At 34.9% G+C, this 22,213-nt stretch overlaps 1 protein-coding gene across 3 annotated transcripts in view; it reads left to right on the top strand.

Annotated features, from left to right (window-relative positions):
• The first annotated feature begins 810 nt into the window (after positions 1 to 810).
• The window catches only part of MYPN (myopalladin), a 100,986-nt gene continuing 79,583 nt past the window's right edge, over positions 811 to 22,213 (top strand). The window contains exon 1 of one of the 3 annotated variants that reach the window (XM_041749452.1): positions 811 to 903. The gene's annotated coding sequence lies outside the window, so the exon portion shown is untranslated. Of the gene's footprint in view, positions 904 to 14,835; positions 14,860 to 17,970; positions 18,302 to 22,213 lie in introns of those variants that run through there. The other 2 variants (XM_041749454.1, XM_041749451.1) reach the window with 2 other exon arrangements.

Raw genomic sequence — 22,213 nt, 5'->3', positions numbered from 1 at the left:
TACTGATTAACCAAATGAGCGAATCCATTTATTACATCAGAACTAAATCTCAACAGGAATTTATAAGCTCTGCCTCTTTGAATCGCTATGTATATTGAAACATCTCATAAGTTCTTTGACGACAGGAGCTCTGCCTTATTGATTTTTATATTCCTAGGTCGTAACTGAGAGCACAGAACACAGTAGAAGTTTGATAAATCTGTTATCAAGATTACATTAACGAAACACATCTGCTTTGCTTCTTATTGTACCTCTATGACCTACGGCAACATCTCTTTTTAAATAATTTTATTTTTTAAAATTTTAATTCTAGTATAATATACAGGAATGTATTAGTTTCAGGTATACAACATAGTATATAATAATTCTATATATTATTATGTGCTCATCAAGGGAAGTGTCCTCTTGATCGTCTTCATCTATTTCACCCATCCCTAAGACAACATCTTACCCACAGTAAAAACCCAGTAAATATTTTTTAGATAAATATGATTTGGAATCTGGCTATTGGAAGGACAACTAAAATCTAATGCAAAAAAAGTTTCCCGTGTTCCCTGGGATTCAGGAATAAATTCAGATTAGAATAAGTGTAATTGTGAAAGATATTTTATTTATTACCATGAAAGAGCTCAACACCACGGAGGTGGGGAGGTGGAGGAGAAGAGAAAGAAGTTGGAAACAAACAAATGAGACTCAGAGGAGAAAATAGCTCCTCCGAGGGGAGCCACATGCTCTGATACCCATGGCAGCCGCATGAGGAAGCAACCTAAAATTAGCAGAATGGGCAAGCCCAGGGAGGGAAAGCCACAGCAGCTCTCCCTGCCCTCAACAAGTGAGGTGAAGGGCCCAGAGCCCTGGGGGAACCCTCCTTAGCCTGTGGAGCTCCACTGCATTTCATGCTAGGTAAGGCTCTTCCTTGGAACTCACCTTGGGATATAAAGCAAGAGACTTCTTAAGGGGATGTCCAGACAATTGAAAGATTTAATATTGCCTAGTAATGAGGTACCTCTAAGAATCTAATGATTAAGAGAGCAGTAAAAGTATTCCTTATATCCAACTTTACATAAAGTATTCAACTGAACCACCCCTTTTTACCTTGTTGAATTGAGGCTCTCTGAGGTATGTAGATGCTGAGCTTTGGGTTTTTTTAATAAAGTGTTGAAAGTAAAGAGAGGAGGCTGTCCTGAAAAAATTGTAAAACCATGTGCAAGAGGAATGAGGAAAAGATCCCTCACAGTGGCATAAGAAAAAGGATGACATACTGTAGAGCCAAAAAGGAAAGATTAGTGAGAACACAAATAGGACTACAGTGTGCATTTTTCACAGATAAAGTACAGAGTTGTTGAGCTGACTGAGGGGAGACAACAGAATTCTGGAGGGGGCCAGGATTGTCTCAGTGTTATTATTTCATAACAGGAGATCAGTGATTTATTTTATGATGCACATATATTATTCCCAGTGGGGGTATTCATCTATCACTCTCCATGGTTCCTGTAAGTTCCTATTTTCTGTAGATTTCCTATTATCTGTAGATTTTATATTATCTATTGCTTTTGGAAGTTATAATTCATTAATGATAAAAACCTCTAGTGCTACTAAAAGGGTGTCTTACATGGTTGATTTGAGGGATTGTGCAATTGGATAGGAGAAATTCAGAACTACTTAAAATTACAGCAGTATTGAGATATAATTCACATACCATACAATTAACCTATTTAATGTGTACAATACAGTGTTTTTTAAAGTATATTTACAGAATTCTGCAACCATTGCTGCCATCAATTTTATAACATTTTGTCACCTCCGCAACTAAAAAAAAAGCTCCCCCAAAACAAAACAAACAAAAAAACCCCATCCTATACCGAAAAGCAGTCACTCCTCATTTCATCCAACATTTCCCTCCCCCACAGCCCTAGGATCTGCTTTCTGTTTCTATAGATTTGCCTTTTCTGAACATTTTATTTATTGCATATGATTTCATTATACAATCATACAATATGTAGTCTTCTGTAATTTTTTTTTTGGTGGGGGTAGTTAATGTTTAAGTGTGTAGCTACAAAGAAAAGAACCCTCTTCTATTGGGAGTATTAAGTGTTGGTTCATCCTAAAAGAGACTTGTCATTGCCTCCAGTCTCCATTTATGAGCATTTATAATCCATTACTCTAAGATTATTCATTTATATGGCACTTCAGTGCTATATATAATCATGTAATTAATAAATGTTTGTCTATCACTTTTATTAAATGATAATCTTGGATATAACCTGATGGGATAAAGTGCATCCATTCAGGATATCATTAGATGGTATATCCTAAGGTTTGGTAAACAATAATAAATAAAGTAAGATGTAGTATGTCTAAAACATTGGCAGGTATTAGATTCTCAGAAAATAGCCATATATTCCTCTATGCCACTTTCAATGTCAAACATTTAATTATTAAACATACAGAGCAGATTTGAAGAAACTCTTAACCTAGCAGAGGGCTTTAAACATACTAGTTACTCAATAAATGCTTATTAAAATAGGGAAGGGAGTATTTTACAGCTATAATATTATTTCATAAAGGCTGTGGAAAACAGTTTTGTATGCTGGACTAGGAGGCACCAATTGTAATTTCAAGTTCAGGCTGATATCAACTGCAGTCTTGGACAACTGACTTACTTTCTCTGATCCTCAATTTATCTACAACTCCAGACTGAGAATGATATGCTGGATCATAGCTAAAATGCCATCCCCGTTGTTCATACTGTGGAAATATCTTAAGGCAAGGTCTTCAAGACACTTCTGCCCTATATTTATTTCATGCTAAAGGTCACACACTGAGTTATAGGATTGCTCCTTAGGGAAGTCCAGTTGGTTGTCCTAAGATCTTGCAACTTATAATTACCTTGGTGAAATCACCAGATTCTATCACCTGATCTTCAGCTGTCAAAGCTCAGGAACCTAATTTGTTTTTCAAAATTTCTTTTACTGATCCATCCTTTAGCAGTGTACTTACCTTATCCAAACGTTCACAAAAGTCATACAGCATCCACAATTCCAATTTGTTAATTTACAAGAAAGATGGCTTTTTGACAAATCAAAGGTGATGTTCTCCTATCAACTTACTTTTTCTCTGCAAGGAAATCTATTTTTTTTTAAAAAACTAAATTGAAATCAGAATACTGCTATGTGGAACATTCGTGAAGCACATGAAGAATTAGAAAACTGCTTTCAGCCTTGCTGTAGTTCACTGTGTTTACTTTTCAAGTATTATAAAGGATTGGAGCAAAACAGGTAATTGGCCACGGCATTTCGCAGTGTCGGCCTGGGACTCCCAGTACCACTGTCAGGATCAGGTAAAGGCTCTCTTGGATAAATGCTGCTGATTCTTCTTTGATTTCTCTTTCCTACTTGTCATTTTGATTACTTCCTCAGATATAGATGTAGGTGTAGATACAGATAAAATGTAGCCACATATTTATATTTATATACACATACATTTGGTAGATAGATAACACCAATTAGGTGATATCCAAATTTTGCTATTTTTTTTCCTTTGGGTGTTCTTGGAGCTCTTTTTTTTTTCCTTTTTGTCTTGAGGGGAGACTATTGTTTTTTCTCTTTATAAATATAATACATGCGTATATATAAAATATATGCTTAGTAGAAGTATTTAAAAAGTACAACCAAGGGGATCCCTGGGTGGCTCAGCGGTTTAGCGTCTGCCTTCCGCCTGGGGCATGATCCTGGAGTCCTGGAATCGAGTCTCGTATCGGGCTCCCTGCATGGAGCCTGCTTCTCCCTCTGCCTGTGTCTCTTGCCTCTCTCTTTCTCTGTGTGTGTGTGTGTGTGTCATGCATAAATAAATTAAATCTTAAAAAAAAAAAGTACAACCAAGAAAAAATGTGAGAGAAAATCCCCCATAATTCCACTTCCTAGATATAACCATTTAACATTTAGGAATATTTTACTCCAGAACTTTAAAAAATAAAAATAAAACAGAGGCATATTATAAACACTGTTTTGGCGACTTTTCAGAAAAATTTTATATATCATTATTATCTTTTGATGTTAAAAATGTATGCTGTTTTTTTAATTTTTGCTACTACAAACAGTTCTTTATGAACATCCTTATAAATATATTGGAATGATAATTGTTCTTTTCTTAAATTTACATACATTAATCAGTGTATGTTGATTTTCTATTTTAATTTTCTGAGTGTTAGAGGTGCTCTACTGATGCCTCCATGTGTTTCCTATAATATAAAATTCTTTTTTAGCCCTTCTTAAAAAAAAAAAGATTTTACTTATTTATTTGAGAATGAAAGAGAAGAGAGGAGCAGAGGGGGAGGGAGCAAGACAAGGGGACTCCACACTGAGCATGGAGGCCCTCTATCTCATGACCGGAGATCATGACCCGAGCGGAAACCAACAGTTGGCTGCTTAACTAACTGAGCCACCCAGGCGCCCCAATATAAAATTCTATCATATTTATATATCACTTCTAAGGATTTTTTTGTTTCTATATCACATTTAGATTTTAAATACTTTATATATTGTACTTATATTCATAATCTCTTGAAACAAAATATTTTCCTCAGTTTTCAGTAACTGAAAAAATAAGTTAACTAAAGCATATAGCATGATTTGCTCAAGGTCACATAGCTAAAGAGAGAGCTGGAGCTAGAACTTGCTTTTTTCCTTAGGTCAATGATTTCCGATTTGTGAGTAAGACCCCTGGACAACCATGAAACAATTGTAAAGGGTCCGCAAATGCATGTGTACATCGAACATTGTGTGAAAACAGAATAAACATATTACTTACTAGTATTACCAGTAATAAAACATAAATTTGTTGGAAATAAATATTAATGATTGCTTTTTGTCATTACGTATTTTTAAATCAATGGGTAAAAAATTATCATCACTTAAGAAATCCACAACATTTTTAAAAAAGATTTTATTTATTTATTCATGAAAGACACACAGAGGCAGAGACATAGGCAGAGGGAGAAGCAGGTTCCCTGCAGAGACCCTGATGTGAGACTTGATCCCAGGATCCTGGGATCACAACCTGAGCTGAAGGCAGACACTCAACCACTGAACAACCCAAGTGCCCCTATAACACTTTTTTTTAAAAGATTATTTATTTATGTAAGAGAGAGAGCATAAGCAGGGGAACGAGGAGGGTCAGAGGAAGGGTCATAGGAACAGAGAGAAACAGACCCTCCACTGAGCAGGGAGCCTGATGTAGGGCTCCATCCCAGGACTCCAAGATCATGACCCAAGTGGAAAGCAGACACTTAGCCTACTGGACCACCCAGGTGCCCCAAGAGATCCACAACATTTTAAAAGTGTCCTTATACTTAAAAGAATTAGGAAACTGCTTTTGGCCTTGCTGTAGTTCACTGTATTTGCTTTTCACTGTATTTGCTATTATAAAATGGCTTAGAACTCTTGACAAAGCTATAAAAATATGGCCAGCAGTATTTTTTCACAAATAAAATTCCCCTTGTGAGATGTAAATTGTGCTGCCCTAAGATAATCTTACTGTGTCTTGTTCTTTAGAACTTTCAAAGAAAACAAAACAAAAAAAAAATAGGTGGTTGTAACTGTGTAAAGATGTAAGACATGAAAGGAGGTGAGACATGAAAGGTATGCCAATAACTCTTTCTTGCCATCATTTGCAGACGTGTCCTGGACACTGGCAAGGTAGAAGATCCAATCATAAATCACATCGCAGACTGGAGGCCCCTGCCTCTCATCTCAAGTATGAGCCATTTCACAACTCTACAGCCTCAGTACTTAGAACTAGCCCAACATAGACTCTTAAAGCAGAACCTTTATGTTTAAGAAACTGATCAGAAATGAACAGTTTAAGGAATTTCCCCCTAAGCTTTCTTTAGAAAGTTTTGAATATTCTTAATAGGTTACCTGGAACTATAAGTGGTCATATTTATGGGAACAGAAGGTAAAAATGATTTTCAGGGGCTGGGTACAAAGAGGAATGGGGAGTTATTGTTAATGAGTTCAAGGTTTCAGTTTTGCAAGATGAAACAAGTTGTGAAGATGGAAGGTAGTGATGATCATGCAACATAAATGTACTTACCACTACAGAGCTATGCACTTAAAATGGTTAAAATGGTACGTTTTATGTTACATGTATTTCACCACATTTAAAAATAAACAAATTTTTTAAATAAATGAAAATTTTTAAAAAAGAATATGTTATGTAGAGATGGGATTTTGAAATAGATTTTTTGACTAGGACTTTTACTTAGAATGTCAAAATAGAACAGAATTATGCTAGGACATTTAATTTCTTTTTGTATGAATTTGATTCAGAGATGGGTAAAAGATACTTATACTTCTTTTTTTTTTTTAAGCTTTATTTATTTATTTGAGAGAGAGCATAAGTGGGAGGGGCAAAGGGAGAAGGAGAAAGAATTTCAGACTCTGTGCCAAGCACAGAGCCAAATATGGAGCTCGATCTCACCACGTGAGCTGAAACCAAGAGTTCAACACTTAATCAACTGCACCACCCAGGTGCCCCAAGATATTGATACTTCTAATAATTCCTAAATCCTATGTATGTGGACACAGTTCACCAAAACTTGAAGATAAATAAAATAATAGAGATCTATGTAAATAATAACACTCAGATTGTTTTCTAGTAGTGAGTTGCTGGGTAACTAAGGTGATTATTCTTTCTGTATATCAGTTTCCTCATATGTAAAACATGAGTATTGAAACATTTGCCGACAGGACTCTGATGAGAAATCACTAACAAAAAATAATAAAATACGTTTCAGATACAGTGTTAATACATAAAAGCATTTAAATAATAAGATTTAAAACATAACTTTTCTTTATATTTGACATCTGCTCCAGTCCATCATCATTTCCATTCCAGCATTTACTTAATAGCTCTAAATCTGCTTTATCTTACTCTGCGTGGTCTTCTTATGCATTCAGCCTTAGTCTATTAGATAATTCAGAATCATGGAAATATTAAGATATTCCTCACTTCCCTAGCTTTCTCCTGTCTAAATCACTTAACCTTAACAATTCTTTTGTTAACCTAAGCTGAATATCAGTCTTATGCTAACATTCTTTTTTAGATCATATGAGAAATAAGATACTTACCAGTACCCTTAATTATTATTTTCTTGTCATAAAGCACATACCATAAGAGTGTATATACTGCTCTGATATTTGTCACCACTCTACTTATTTGGCTAAAGAAGTCTCGTTTGATACCTGGGTTGTCAGATCAAATTATAATTTAAATCCTTTAGCTATGTTTAGCCCCTTGGCAATGGGTGAGTTGAGAATTTAGAATTCAGAAGCAGATGGTTCAGGAGCATGGTAACTAGATATGAAGCATTTTACCTCTATGTCATTGGTTTGAATATGAACACGGTTGATCACTGTTGGTGTTCTATACAAGATGTAAGTGATCTGATTTGAATCTCTGATGAACAGCACCCCATGTTACAAAAACTCATCACTCTTGGCACTAATTGGCATTCTTGTTGTCAGCGTCAGGAAAGAAGCCAAGGACTGAATCAGTCTGGAAACCTGAACTGCTGCTGTGTCTGAGTCATCAGTCTAGGTGGCCCATTCAGCCTTTGGCCTTTCCTTAGGGTTTACAGTTTAGCTCAGCTGTATCTCCTTCACTCCCTGGAACTTCACAAAGCTAGATTAAGAGATAAATAATTAAAATATATCTTTTTATAATAAAAATGGCTAACATTTATGGGCCACTTTCTAGAAGCCAGGCATTGTTCTAAGGGTATTAACTCCATTAATTCTCAGAGCAATCCTATGATGTAAATACTATTATTTTCCCCACTTTTAAGAGATTAGGAAACTGGGATTAAATAACTTGCCTAAGGCTTCTCACATAAGTGGTGATGTTGGAAGCTGACTCTCAATAGAATTATTCTCTTCCTAATTATAGCATTTATTTGATTTTTTTTACCATATTACTTTACCACTTATATATTTTTTAAATTCTATGTTTAAACCAAACAAGATATATTAATGTCTCAACTTTTTTTTCTTATGTTTTTAAAGATTTTATTTATTGATTCATGAGAGACACTGAAAGTGAGGCAGAGACATAGGCAGAGGGAGAAGCAAGCCCCCGCAGGAAGCCCATTGCGGGACTCAGTCCCAGGATCCCAGGATCACACCTTAATAATGTCTCAACTTTAAAAATTTTCATCTTTCTATGCTAGTTATTTTTTTTCTGAAAGAGGTGATGAATCTTTCTTGAATTTGATTCATGTGCGTCATTATTCTGATTTTAAGGTAAAGATCTTGATTTTACAATGGCTTTTTCGCTCATCTACATTTTCATTGTTTGAACTAAACATTACCTGTTGGAAACATTCTCTCACTTTACCTTTCTAAATTAATAGAGAAGAGATAAATAAAATAAACCTCTACCAACTACTCCATCCCAGTGCAAATGTACTAAATCTCCTACTTACTATTCATACAAAATAAGAAGGCAGGTAAGAATTTTTAAAACTCTGGGTCTCTATTTTAAGAAATTTCCCAATAGTGAGGGAGAAAGTTTTTAATACTTTGAAATGAATGACCATTAAAATAAAGTTCATGAACAATTAGATCATTTTAATGAATAAAACAGATTTATTGGTTCTCATAACTAGTTTTCTTAAGACTTAGTAAATATTACTTGCTATAATGACCAGGTAGAAATAAAAAAGAATCTATCACCACTTTTTTCTTTTCCTTGCCATCTATCATCAGTTACTCAAAGCAAGTTGTCTCATTTGGCACATACTTATTGCTCCAATTTTGCTAACAGATAAAGCTGGAAGTATCCCCCAAAATAGCTGTTATTGAACTAAGTTAATAATGTAAACTTGGTAATCAGGATTTTACTGCTAATATATATCTACATGTAGTATGGGCATTCTAGTGGTTAATTTTCCTCTGTAAAAAATAATCAGAATAAAGACTTTAAGCTGTCTTAAAAGTATGTCATTTTGGTTTTGGTTTTGTTGTTTTTATTAAGCCTAATAACAAACATGTAATTGTAAATGACTTAAAAAGATGAAATGCTGGGCACCTGGGTGGGTCAGTAGGTTAAGCGTCTGGTTATGATCCCAAGGTCCTGGGATTGAATCCCACATCCTGGCTCCCAGCTCAGCAGGTAGTCTGCTTCTCCTTCTCCCTCTGCCCCTCCTGCCTGCTCATGTGCACGTGCACTCTCTCTCAGTCTCGGAATAAATAAAATCTTTCTTAAAAAGATGAAATGCTAAGTAAACATCTACCTAAAATATCTGATCTTTCATGCCTAATTTCACTATGATTAGTAATTTGCAGATACAGATGCACAGAAGGAATTGTCCCCTATATATTGTTGCTTCCATTGCTTTAAGTTGTTTCTGTGACTGATTAGAGATTATGAATCATCAATTTCTGGCGACTTGGAAGGGTTTTGGAGCAAGTCACTAAATGAACATAATCCCAATAACACTGGAGGTCTCCTTGTTACTCTACATCTTCTTTTTTCCAAATTGATTCCTAAAGGCATTACTAACAGCGTGGATTCCTCTGAAAGGTAGTGTGATATAATAGAGAAGAGCTTGGGCTTTGGCGTCATGTAGATCTGGGTGTGAATCACAGCTTTGAGTGGCCCTGTGCAAATTCTTTCTCTGATCTTTAGTTTCCTCCTCCATAAAAACAGGATAATAATATAGTATATCTTGGACAATCTCAAGGTATACTTCCTGAGACTTTTTCAGATCCCTGAATTTGCAAAACCACAGTACCATATAATTTTTTCAGTTTCATCCTCCATAAAATGGGGATAATGACCCATACTTCCTGGTTGTTATATTAAATTAAATTATGTATTAAATATTAACAACAAAGCTTGGTTGATGTGGACACTGAGCTGGGTCAGCTAGGATCACACAGAGAGCTAACTAATTCATTCTGGTTTATCTGCCTTTCAGGAAGTCCAATTTGGAGTCAGTCCCATATAGATGACATTTTAACCTAAATGAGAGAATATTTTAAGTGTACTGTTTATTTCTGTGAAAATAGGAAGCTCTGTATATGACTTGAACTCAAATCCCCAAAACCAAGGCATGAGAGTGGACAGAAGTGCCTCTCAGTGACGAGCAATTGGGTCTGAAAACCCAGACTCAAAGAAGCAGTCTATGGAAGCCAAAAGGAGTTTGATTTTATAGAGTGAACAGAAAGCAAGGACCTGATATAAAGCAAAGGTTATAAAACGGTTAAAAGGGGGGAGGGGCAACAAAAATTACTAAAACTAAGCCAGTTCAAGAGGATGCAAAAGTATGAAAGTGCCTCTATGGAGCACCTCGGGAAAACTCTTAGGCAAGTTTGGGCAAGCTCCAAGCCTTTTCCGAAAGCAAGGGTACCCCATATCAGTTAACTCAGGAATTGTGAGCATCCACTGAGCCAAAGCACGTAGTTCCTTACTTGATGACTGTATGCAATGAACATCCAATCATTTTTGGCTCCCTTCTTCAGTTGAATTGATTCTTAATAGTATTTCTGTGTTTAGTATCATAACCACCAATGACAAATCAGTTAATCTTGCTGAGAGTTTAGGTCATTTAATCTTTCCTGGAACACAATAAATGTTCGGTAGGTATTTGTAGAATTGAGTGAGTAATATAGGACAACTCAACAATTAATGCATCATCTTACGGCGTGCTATGGACAAGTATTTATTAAGTGCCTATTTTTTTCTATGTTATGAGATTGAAACAGTTCGGCCTATAGATAACTTTTTTATAGCTGCAATTCTCAAGGTGTTGATATACTTAAATAGATAAAGCATAAATACCTAAATGAAAAAAAAAGTTTAATTCAGCAATATGAGAAATGTGATCACTAGTTGTTTAATCATAATAATTTGGAGAACACAGTAAACAAATCAGGGAGGAAAAGAAAAGGTAAGGACATATTAGTGAAACTTTTTAGAGACAGGATTTGTGTAGAAGAAGGGCAAATATTTTATATGATTGAGGTGATCACATTTCTGTTTATACTCTTTTCTTATTCTTGGTTGAAATTTGTACAAAATTGTCAGGCAAGTGGTCCGTCTACAAATAGATTTATCCCCAGCTCAGTTTACACGCAAATTTTTGTGTTTAATTTCTCTATGACATTGTATGTTTACTCATCCCTTTTATTGACATTATCACCCACATTTTGAATTAAAGCTTATTGGCTAGGCCAGAAATAAAAGGAAAGTATATCTAAGATATTAACAGACTAGGTTTTAACGATCCATTTTCAGTTTGGAATGAAGAACAATTGAGTGATGAGCAGAATGAATAAAAAGGTAAAACAAAAAAAGATTTTCCAAGTCTGCCTATACTAAAGTATGCTGCTTTTATTTGACAGGAAGTTTATGAAAGCAAGAAACACCAAATGAGTAGATCCATTTACAAATAAAAATGTAAATTGGTTAGGGTGTAAAATACAAATTCCTTCTAAGTTTTTCATGGTTTATATTCTCAGCTCTTTCTCTGTAACCTACTTGCCAGCCAGTTGCTTCCATTCCACATTTGCTAATTTCATGATAGGTTTCATGTAATAAGATGATAAATCCTCAGAAATGTGTATCAGGGGACGCCTGGGTGGCTCAGCAGATGAGCATCTGCCTTGGGCCGAGGGCGTGATCCCAGAGTCCTGGGATCAGTCCCACATTGGGCTCCCTGTGAAAAGCCTGCTTCTCCTTCTGCCTATGTCTCTGCCTCTCTCTCTCTCTCTCTCTCTCTCTCTCTCTCTGTCTCTCGTGAATAAATAAGTAAAATCTTGAGAGAGAGAGAGAGAGAGAGAGAGAGAGAAGAAATGTGTATTGGGCCTTGCTGTTTCAGTCAAAGAATTTTACTAAATCTTTGTTGAGAAAGTAGCCCTAGATTAGTCACATACTATTTTTCTGTTCTCTTCTTGCTTCTGTTAAAGAAACATTAAATTCCCAAAATCAAATTTATAGCTTTAATAATCCTTGTTCATTGATACATATAAAAATAATGGTGAATTTTCTCCTTTGGGTGATTTCTGATAAAAAATTTTAAAAAATTAACCTGCATAATTACTCTTTATGGGAAGGCAGTAGGGGCCAATAAAAAGAAATTGATTTTAGTGATTCATCACTTTCACATAACACCCAGTGCTCATCACAAGTGCCCTCCTTACTACCACATTACCCATTTAGCCCATCCCACACCTGCCTCCCTCCATCAACCCCAGTTTGTTCTCTATAGTTAAGAGTCTCTTGAAGTGTTTAGATGGTTCAATCACTTAAGTGTCCAACTCTTGATTTCAGCTCAGGTCATGTATGATCTCAGGGTCCTGAGATCAAACCCTGTGTCAGGCTCTCTGCTCAGTGGGAAGTCTGCTTTGAGATTCCCCCTCTTCTTCGCCCCCTGCCCCTCACCACCTGCCCCAAACACACCACTCGTGTGCTCTCTTTCTCTCTTTCCAAAATAAATACATCTTAAAAAAAATAGTCTCTTATGGTTTGCTTCTCTCTCTTCCCCCCTTCCCCTGTGTTCATCAGTTTTGTTTCTTTAATTTCATACATAAGTGAAATCATATGGTATTTATCTTTAAAAGAGAATTTGTTTTAAACTAAAATGCCTAGGGATCCCTGGGTGGCGCAGCGGTTTGGCGCCTGCCTTTGGCCCAGGGCGCGATTCTGGAGACCCGGGATCGAATCCCACATCAGGCTCCCGGTGCATGGAGCCTGTTTCTCCCTCTGCCTGTGTCTCTGCCTCTCTCTCTCTCTCTCTGACTATCATAAATAAAAATTAAAAAAAAAAAAAAACTAAAATGCCTAGATGTGAATTCACCCAGCTGTGCAGCTCCCTGGTTGGGTAACTTTGAGAAAACTAAACTTCTTTTATTTATTTATTTATTTATTTATTTATTTATTTATTTATTTATTTATTTTTGAGAAAACTAAACTTTAAGGCTTAGTTTCCTCCTCATAAATTCCAAGTTAACAGTATTTGTAGAGTTGCTCTGAGTATAAAATAAGAGTTAATTTAGGCTACCCCTGGCTTAGAGTACACTTGGAAGAAATGCTAATTCCCATTTCCTTTCTTTCACATCATTCGTGTTAATGCGATTATCTGGGTCATACATAAGAACACTGAACTTTGTTTTTGGCTTTCTGAGATGTCGGTGCTACCCAAAAATAGAATCTGAGTGGAATCACCCAGAGCCTGCATACTGGCATTTAAGATATTCAGTGCTAACATTAAAAAGAGAGAATATTTCAACTGTTATTTTCCTATCCCTAACTTGCAAAATGTTTATTGACCCATATTGAAGTGCTGAGAAGTAACACCAGAGCATTTAAATTTACATTCAAAAGAGCAAAACTCTTAAATTGTCTCAGCAAAATGACTACCATAAATAGAAACCAAAACATAGGTCTGTCAAAGCATTCAGACTCTCTTCTAATGCCCTGCCTTTCAGCATTAATACTCAATGCTTCGTTGTACCTATCAATTCATGTTCTCAGCTAAAATATTGCCGATAGAGTGTATCTGAAAAAATTTGCCTTTTTCCTTCTGTATTTTCTCTTCTTTTGTTTGTTGAGTCATCCAAAAAAACTTCAGAGTTGGTTCCAGTCAGAAAAATTATAAACTTAAAATTCTATGTAACATTCCTCTAAAATACTTACTAAAAGAGAATATGTTTTTTGTTCATTTTTATCCTTATTTTTTTCACAAATACCTTAGAAATGTCACCATTTAAATATCTGCAGTGGTTATGAGCATAGACATAAGAGTTAACCTTATGTTTCATCCTGGCTCAGTCACTCACTTGTGTGACATTGGACAAATTTTTGACCTCTAAGCCTCAAGTTCTCATTTGTAGAATTCAAACAGTACCTACTTCATAGACTGTTGGAGGAATACAGGAAATAAAGCACAATATCCATAAAGAGGTTAGCATACTACCTAGCACACAGCTAGGAATATTAACTTATTTCTACTGAGATGATGTGTGTTATATGTGTGTTAATACATGTGTGTTATGTGTGTGTTAATATAATGTGGTGAGAGAAGGGAATAAATTGTACACCTCAGGATTACATACTCGATACCAATTGTTTTGAATTTCTTCAGTAACATAGTGTTAATCACAAATGCTCTTTTTTAAAATTCTGGGAAGCAGATTTTCTTATTGGAAATAATACTTTCTAAAAAATATAAACATTGATATGTTCTCCATATCAAAAGCACAAGTAAAGAAAGTCATATTGTATTTTCATGGAAACCACACTGCAAAGCTTTAATCTAATTACCCTAAAATTGGAGGAGTACACATTATTATTATAATAATTAATTGTGTTCCCATATTGACTTTAATAAATGTGTTAACCATATTCTTAGTTTTGTATCAAATAAAAGTATTTACACATGTCATATGCAACCTGTATATATATATATATATATATATATATATATATATATATATATATATTTTGCCCATATTTATGCTTTATTCTTTAAAATTCCATCTTTATTGTCCTTTTCATCTAAAGAAAGACCAAGAAAGTCTATTTCCTTAGTCATCTTAGTCATTATCCGCCCCCACCATCCCTCCAGGCTAAGAACATTGTGCAGACTGAGTTATTAAAGTTGATCTGAAAGAGCAATCTGTTCTAAATGACTGTCCCTGGATCCGCCACGGAACCCTGTAAATACCCTTCATTACTCTGGCGGGGTAGTATCACATTACCTTCATGATACTTCTGTGGCTGACACAAGTTAGGCAGTGAGATTTGGACTTTGGATGATCCTGGTTGATTGATATAGGAATGGTGCTTCTCCTCCAGGTAACCACAAATTTACTTCTCAGGATAATGTTTTAAAATAGGTATTCTGTTTATAGCTTTAAAAAAATGTTTTTAGTTTTTAAAACTAAGGCTTTGGACTTAGAGCTTTTTAAATGTTTTTGGTTTTGGTTTTAGTTTTAGGTAAGCATTTTCAATACCGTTTAGATGAAAAAGAAGTTTCTTAAGAATTTAATTGTATTCCTCAATAACATTGTATCATGGAGTTTGTATAAGACCCTCTATAATCCACCATATATATATCGTTTGGGATCGTTTTTCTTTGATTATTTTTCTCATAAACAAAGGTTAGGAAATACATGTCTCTGTTCTTTAAAAATAATATACAGAGGGGGTTTTGTTCTCATCTGATACTAGAGGGGAGTAAGTCAATACAAACCTATGAATTTTAAGCAAAACTTTTTGAAAGTTTGGTATATATGAGCAATTTCTTTTAAAGAATTAAAATCTACAGCAATATGAAAAAATAGGAAATATAAAATTTTACATGAATCTACTAGCACAGAATTCTTGCATTCTTCTCCAAGTGAAGACTTCCTCTGTCATAGATATTTAGGTTCCTTGGTATTCCTGTGGATCATCCCAGTATGAGTAAATTGTTTCTGTAGCTGAGTGACTGAATTAAGAAAACAGCTGAAGGCGAGCTCAGGATCATGTTCAAACCACAATAAACACATGTGTTGGATGAGCCACTCAACTTTATGGGGAAGGCTTAAGACATGTAACCTTGTGTTTATTTGTCATTTATGAAATTTCTTTTTAATTATGTTGGAATATTTTTTAAAGTTTTAAAAATTAATTTTGTATCAATAAACTCTGGTAAAATTTGAACTAGTAAGTGTGTGGTACAATGTTTATATAAGTACTACAATGATATTCAAGATAGAGGCTGTAAAAAATAAAGAGAGGCTGTGTTACTTGGAAGAAAAAACTAATTTTATTTTATTTTATTTTTTAAAAGATTTTTAGATTAATTAATTAATTAATTATTCATTCATTCATTCATGAGAGACACACAGAGAGAGGCAGAGACATAGGCAGAGGGAGAGGGAAAAGCAGGCTCCTTGCAGGGGGCCTGATGTGGGACTCGATTTCCGGACCCGGGATCACACCTTGAGCCAAAGGCAGATGCTCAACCACTGAACCACCCAGGCATCCCGAAAAAACTAATTTAAAAATACCAGAATATAGAACACAAATTTGATGTATTGTAAGCAAGGTATTCACAATTGCTGAATATTATTTATTTTGAATATTTACATGCAGCTTTTTTTCAGTGTTCAAAGAATTTTGTACACTGTCTTATCATGGCATGGTTTATATGGAAGTAGAAATGTGTTCATTTACAATATGTGCACACATTTCCCTTTGGAAGATCAAATTGTAATACATCTATTTTTACCTGAAATAGAAGTTGCACTTTTCCATATCCCTAAAGAAGACCTAGCAGCAGTTATATTAGTTAGGTCTCAAGTTAGGTCTTAGTTAGGTCTCTATCTGAGTGGGATGGGAGGGAGTTTATTTATATTTATTTATTTATTTATTTATTTAGAAAAGGGGAGAAAAGCTTTTTTTCCCCTCTTTTCTTTTAAGATTTTAAAATTTAGAGAAGAGTTTCGGGGGAGTGGGGAGAGAGAGAGAATCTCAAGCAGACTCCCCACTGAGCACTGATCCTAGTGCAAGGCTAGATTCCACAATCACAAGATTATGACCTGAGCTGAAATCAAGAGTCTGGTGCTTAACTGACTGAGCCACCCAGGCACCCCAAAATCTTTTCTTTAAATAAGAAATTGTAGGAGCATCCACATAAATAGAAAATGCAGAAATACAATCAAGTAGTCTTGAGGTTGGTATCAGCACAGGATTAGGTAAGAGAACAAAGGAATCTGTCATTAAAGATCTGGACTATTGTGGTAATAAAAACAGCCTGCCTGCATAATTCAGTTCTTTTTATACCTTTTCTCCTCCTCAGTAATACTACTTTTAACCTGAATTATTGAAAAGTTTTCCTCAATTTTTTTCACTCTGCTTGTGTGAATACAACTCTATAAAAAAGTAGTGAAATCTCTGATGTGATCACAATAAACAAAGAAAATTTATATCTATTCAATATACAATAGGTGGTCTCAAAATGACTGATTTGGGTAAAAAGATCTCTTGGTGAGTTCCATAAGGTAAAGAATTTTGGTATATTTTAGATACTGCTTTATACCTAGTACCAGCCACATAGTAGGCATTAGGTAAATATTTGTTGAATGAATGAATGGGAAGAATTCCTACAAACTGTTGAGTGATTTAATTAAGAATCTAGATGTAAACTAAAAATTTCATGCTATCCAAATCTAAGAATGATCCTTTTAAATAATAACCTGTGACATTTACCTGAATTTTCAAAACCCAGGCTTCTGCCAAGATTTAATGATGTTACAGCACACTTAATCTGTACCAAGCAATGGAATTAACTTCTTTTTCCCCAAATTTCATTCTGAAAATGTATGAAATTAATATCAAAAAACCTATACTTTGACAAAGGAGGTTTTTGAGCAGATGTTGGTTTGGTTAAGCATTCTTTTTTATTGATTGGTAATGCTTGTGAGAGAAGACATCTTAGCATAGACCTTTTCAAGCAATATACAAAAATGTTATTCCAGATACTAATACTGGGTTTACTCTCAGGCTGATGGTTTTTTCCTCTCCATTTTTTTTTGTTTGTTTTTGTGATCTCTAATTAACACCTTTTAATGTTAAATATCTTCTCTACTTTTGCTTAGCTTTTGGATGAACAGTGAAAAAACTCTCCACTTTTAAATGTTAGGCCTCAGCTTTATATGGTTTATCACAGCTTAATTTCCTAAAATGTATCTATCAGTGATTAAATGACAGTAAATTTTCATTAAAATTAAAGTTCCTAAAAATTAAAAATTTTGATGTATTCAAAAATAATGCCGTTTTCTTTGACAGATGGAACATGGTGTCATGAAATTAGTATTAACTCCAAACGTAAATCAATAAAGAACTTAGGCCTCTAGCTAGAAGTGAAATTCTATAGGTAGAAAAACTGATTGACCCCCACCACCCATAGGTGCTGTCCTGCTGTGGAATCCCTTTGCTCAGTTTTCTCCTGTCCAATCAGGTGGAATGTTTCACAGGCACATGGTTTATACAGCTCAAAATAACTTGGGACCTGTGAGCTGACAAATGCTCTGGCTCCGGTGGTGACAGGTTGTCCAGCTTCTTACAGCCATCTTCACTGAAACTAAGGTTAACTCCTCACTCTCTATGGACGGCTACTCTCAATTTCCAAGCGCGTGAAGAATTTTCTTTTTCTCCTGTGCTTTCATCTAAAAGTTCTCCTTGGATAATTATCATCACAGTGGATTGCCTGGGTTGGACATTCTCATCTGAGTCAACTAAAAAACGAAAGGTAATATTCAGATTTAAGATCTCAAGTGTGTTTTAATAATGGGGCACTGACAATGAGAAAAAGGGATATTTCAGAGACCTAGTTACTGTTGTTTAGAGTGAAACCTAGGACAGCTTCCTAATTATGTATGATGGGACACAAAATTTTGTGAAAAATAAAGGTTTCTACATGTAAAGATTTTGGAGGGGATTATTGATGAGACAGAGATCAAAGCCTTCTTGGGTCCTAAGGAAAAATACCTCAACAGAGGAAGTTGTGACATGTTACATACAGCATTGGCATTTCCACAATTCACTTATTAAAATAATGGTTTTTGTATAGAGAATATGTGTGCAATGCCTATTTCCTTTTTAAAGGAAATCAAATCTAAAATAATATGACTCTATAGTTAAAGACTTTCATTTAGCTTTTTTTTTTTTAATCATGTAAAAGGATATGCTTGCTATATTTAGTGTTGGGAGATCTGCTCCCTGGATTAATGTACACAACAGCTGCAGAAAGTCTTGCTCAAAGGACATTGCTCTTTCTTTCTCCTTTCTCTCTCTCTCTCTCTCACACACACACACACACACACACTCTCTCTCTCTTTCTCTCTCTCTCTCTCTCTCTCTTCAACTGCATGAGAAAGACACTTGACAGTCAGTGGCAAGTGTTTGGCCTGGTACACTGCACTATTAGCAGTAATTAGATGCACATCTTGAATTATATTTTAAAACCATATAAGCAAAAAAAAAGAGAACATGGATTAATCTGTATTTCCATTCCCCCAAAGTGAACATTACAGCAATGGTGCTAAGAAATTTTACTATTTTATCAACAGACTCTTACTCACACTTGTTAAAGACACTAGAATCAATCAGTTTGAAAGAAACAAAACACCTATCCAGTTTCCTTTCTGAAAAAAATATGGTTCAATTATTTTCACATTGATAATGACTAAATGAATTCTACAAACTCTAAATAAAGAACTTGTCACAACTTTTCAGTCTCTCCTTAATAATGACTCTTAAGTTCATATAAAATCCATAATCCTTTTCTAAGAAATTGAGAATGTCTATACTTAAAGCTATAATAAACATATTTTTTTAATAAACATATTTCTAAACAAAAATTAAGATAAGCTGTCTGACACATGATTTGAAAATAAACAAAATGTTTAAAATCAAGGCCATTCCAGGAAATATGAAATATATGCACATTATACTTATTTTGTCAGTAGACAAAATTATAGCCATTACAAAATCTTATAATAACGGACTATGAAACAAACAGTTGGATACTATCCAAATTCTGGGAGTTTGTCTCTATTCCCACTTATAGAATATGGCAAATGCTATTGGAACTCATACTAATGTGTTAAAGCCCCGGTTCTATATATCTGTAATTTAGAATACAGGCTCTATTACATGTTTCTATTACAATGTACTTGGTCCATGCAGTGGAATAGACTCAGAACCACAATTCACGGACACCAAAAATTGAATGGGTTTTTAACCCAGGTTGGATTTTAGAATTCATAGAGATGGCTTTTCAAATTAACTTTTGAAGAAATGGAACAGATGACAAATCACATTTTATGGTGAAAGGGCTTTATTTTTTTAAAGATTTTATTTATTTATTCATAAGAGACACACAGAGAGAAGCAGAAACATAGACAGAGGGAGAAGCAAGCTCCCTGGGGGTAGCCTGATGTGGGACTCCATTCCAGGACCCTGGGATCACAACCTGAGCCAAAGACAGATGCTCATCCACTGAGCCACCCAGGCGCCCCCATGAAGGGCTTTAATAATCTAAGGTGACAGCTAAAGTTTTCAACCATTAATTCCTTATATGTAATAGGAACAATGAACTCAGCTTGCTAACTTGAAAATACAAGACAAATGATCCTGCTAACCCCAGAATAATTACAGTAGTTTCCTTCATTGACATTGAGATTTGTCAAAGGCATTGCTTGTCATCTGGTGTCATTGCCTGTAACAAGACCAAAAAAAAAAAGAACAAATTAACTTTTTTCCTCTCTTAGGAGATATAGAAGAATCAAGCACCATGGGGATATTTTCTTAAATTTCTATGGTGCTTCATACTTGACAAAGAGCTTTTAGAACTGCTAGGGCATTGCCCTTTTGCTTAAAGGGAACAACTCAAGTGCAGACAGAATAGTTTGTTTAAAAATTTAAGAGGATATATTTAGCAAATACATTTTTTTTTTGGTGGACATAAAAGCTTGTATGACTATTTACTTGCAGTCACCAGAGTTTGTAGAACTCATCTATAACCAGAGTCACCTTGACAAGCTCTGCACAGGCCGTGTGTTACATAGATCTCTACTTGGAGTCACAGTGCACTATATACCCTGTGGAAGGGGTCCAGCACAGCCTTCTCACCAACAACCACATATTCAGATCCTGGCCTCTTGGGGTACTTGTTCTTCTCTCAATCTAGCAAGCAAGTTATGTCAATGTAATTTGGAAAGTTATCTTTTTCAAATCCTTCCTTCATCACCTAGAAAATTGACAGGCTGAAGAGGGATGAAAATGTTCTATTTTTTTTATATATTTCTCTTATTTAAAATGAATCTTTGAGTTAATGAGATTGATAATGTTCTCTCATTTTTGATCTCCTGTTTAAGAGCTAAGTTAGTGAGATCTTGAGAGTAATATAAAACCTCATTTTTGTGACTACCACCAAACCCTTTGTAAAAGATCCTAGGTGCCTGCAGTCCTCTTGCTCACTTTTCAGGAGCCTTTACACATCTTGTAGAGTTTCCTTTTACGTAATTTCTTAGCTGTCAAGGTTAAGTACTAACTTTGGGCTCTGACTTCAGTATCCTTTTCTCTAGCACTTTGCTACATGTTTATCCTGTTCTGTATTCAAAAGCATATGAAAGTATGTTTCATAGAAGCCAATCTCTTTTCTCCCACTCAAACTAAATCTTTACTTTCTTTCCCACCTTCCCACCTTTACCAATTCATTTAAAACAATAATCAGAGAATGGTTTACTCACCTCTGGCCTCTTACTTAAAAATCTTTTCCTTCCTTAGCCCCTGTCCTTTAAGGAATGTCCCTAATGAAACAGATTTCTACTGTTTCTCTTGTGTATTAGCTCTGCTTTGCCACTTTAGTTTGACATTCTCTTCTAATGTGTACGTTTGTCTGTATTTGTTTTTATCTGCTGTTTTTCCATATTGCCATTGACATACTTCCATATATTTCATGTTTTTATTCTGATAATGCGACAGATACTAACTTATTAAATCACGAATGTCACTCACACCAAAAATACACTAGAAATAAAAGTAAGGTAAGTGGGATCACTATAATAGTAAGGGGATGGAAACTGTAACAATGAAGGATTTATCTCGAAGTGCATCCTATCCGCAGCCAAACTTTTAAAAGATGGTTTGCACCCAACTCTCTAGGACTACTTCCTATGTAATGGGATTTGGTTCTTGGCCCAGCAAGTTTCTCCAAAAGAACTAAGTTAGATACTTCTATTGTGTAGGACACCATGGGACAGAGAAGGCAAGACAAATAGGTCAATACCAGCATTAAAGAGAGGAAATAAAACTTAATTTTGGTGATTCTTCCCCTAAAGAAAATTCTAGTTATAATAATTACACACCAGAAAATTATTACTTTAAATTGCATAATGTTCTACATTTTTTAAAGTGCTTTCACAAACAAACCTATGAAGTAAGTGGGGCAGTTGTGCTCCTCCTCAGTTTAGAGATGAATTGCTTAAAGATGTTTTATCTTGTCCTATTCCAGCTCTTTAGATGAATAAGTATTAAATATTAAGCTATTTTTACACTTACATAAAACCAGATTTGTTTTTTCATTTAAATATCTAATGATACTTCATAGCCATAAAACTTCAGTATTTATGGTTGAGTCCAAATTACTTCATATTAG

Source organism: Vulpes lagopus, chromosome 3, assembly GCF_018345385.1.
Source record: "Vulpes lagopus strain Blue_001 chromosome 3, ASM1834538v1, whole genome shotgun sequence".
Taxonomy (NCBI): Eukaryota; Metazoa; Chordata; class Mammalia; order Carnivora; family Canidae; genus Vulpes; species Vulpes lagopus.
The sequence above is the reverse complement of the archived record's forward strand: the minus strand, read 5'-3'. Positions and strand labels throughout refer to the sequence as shown.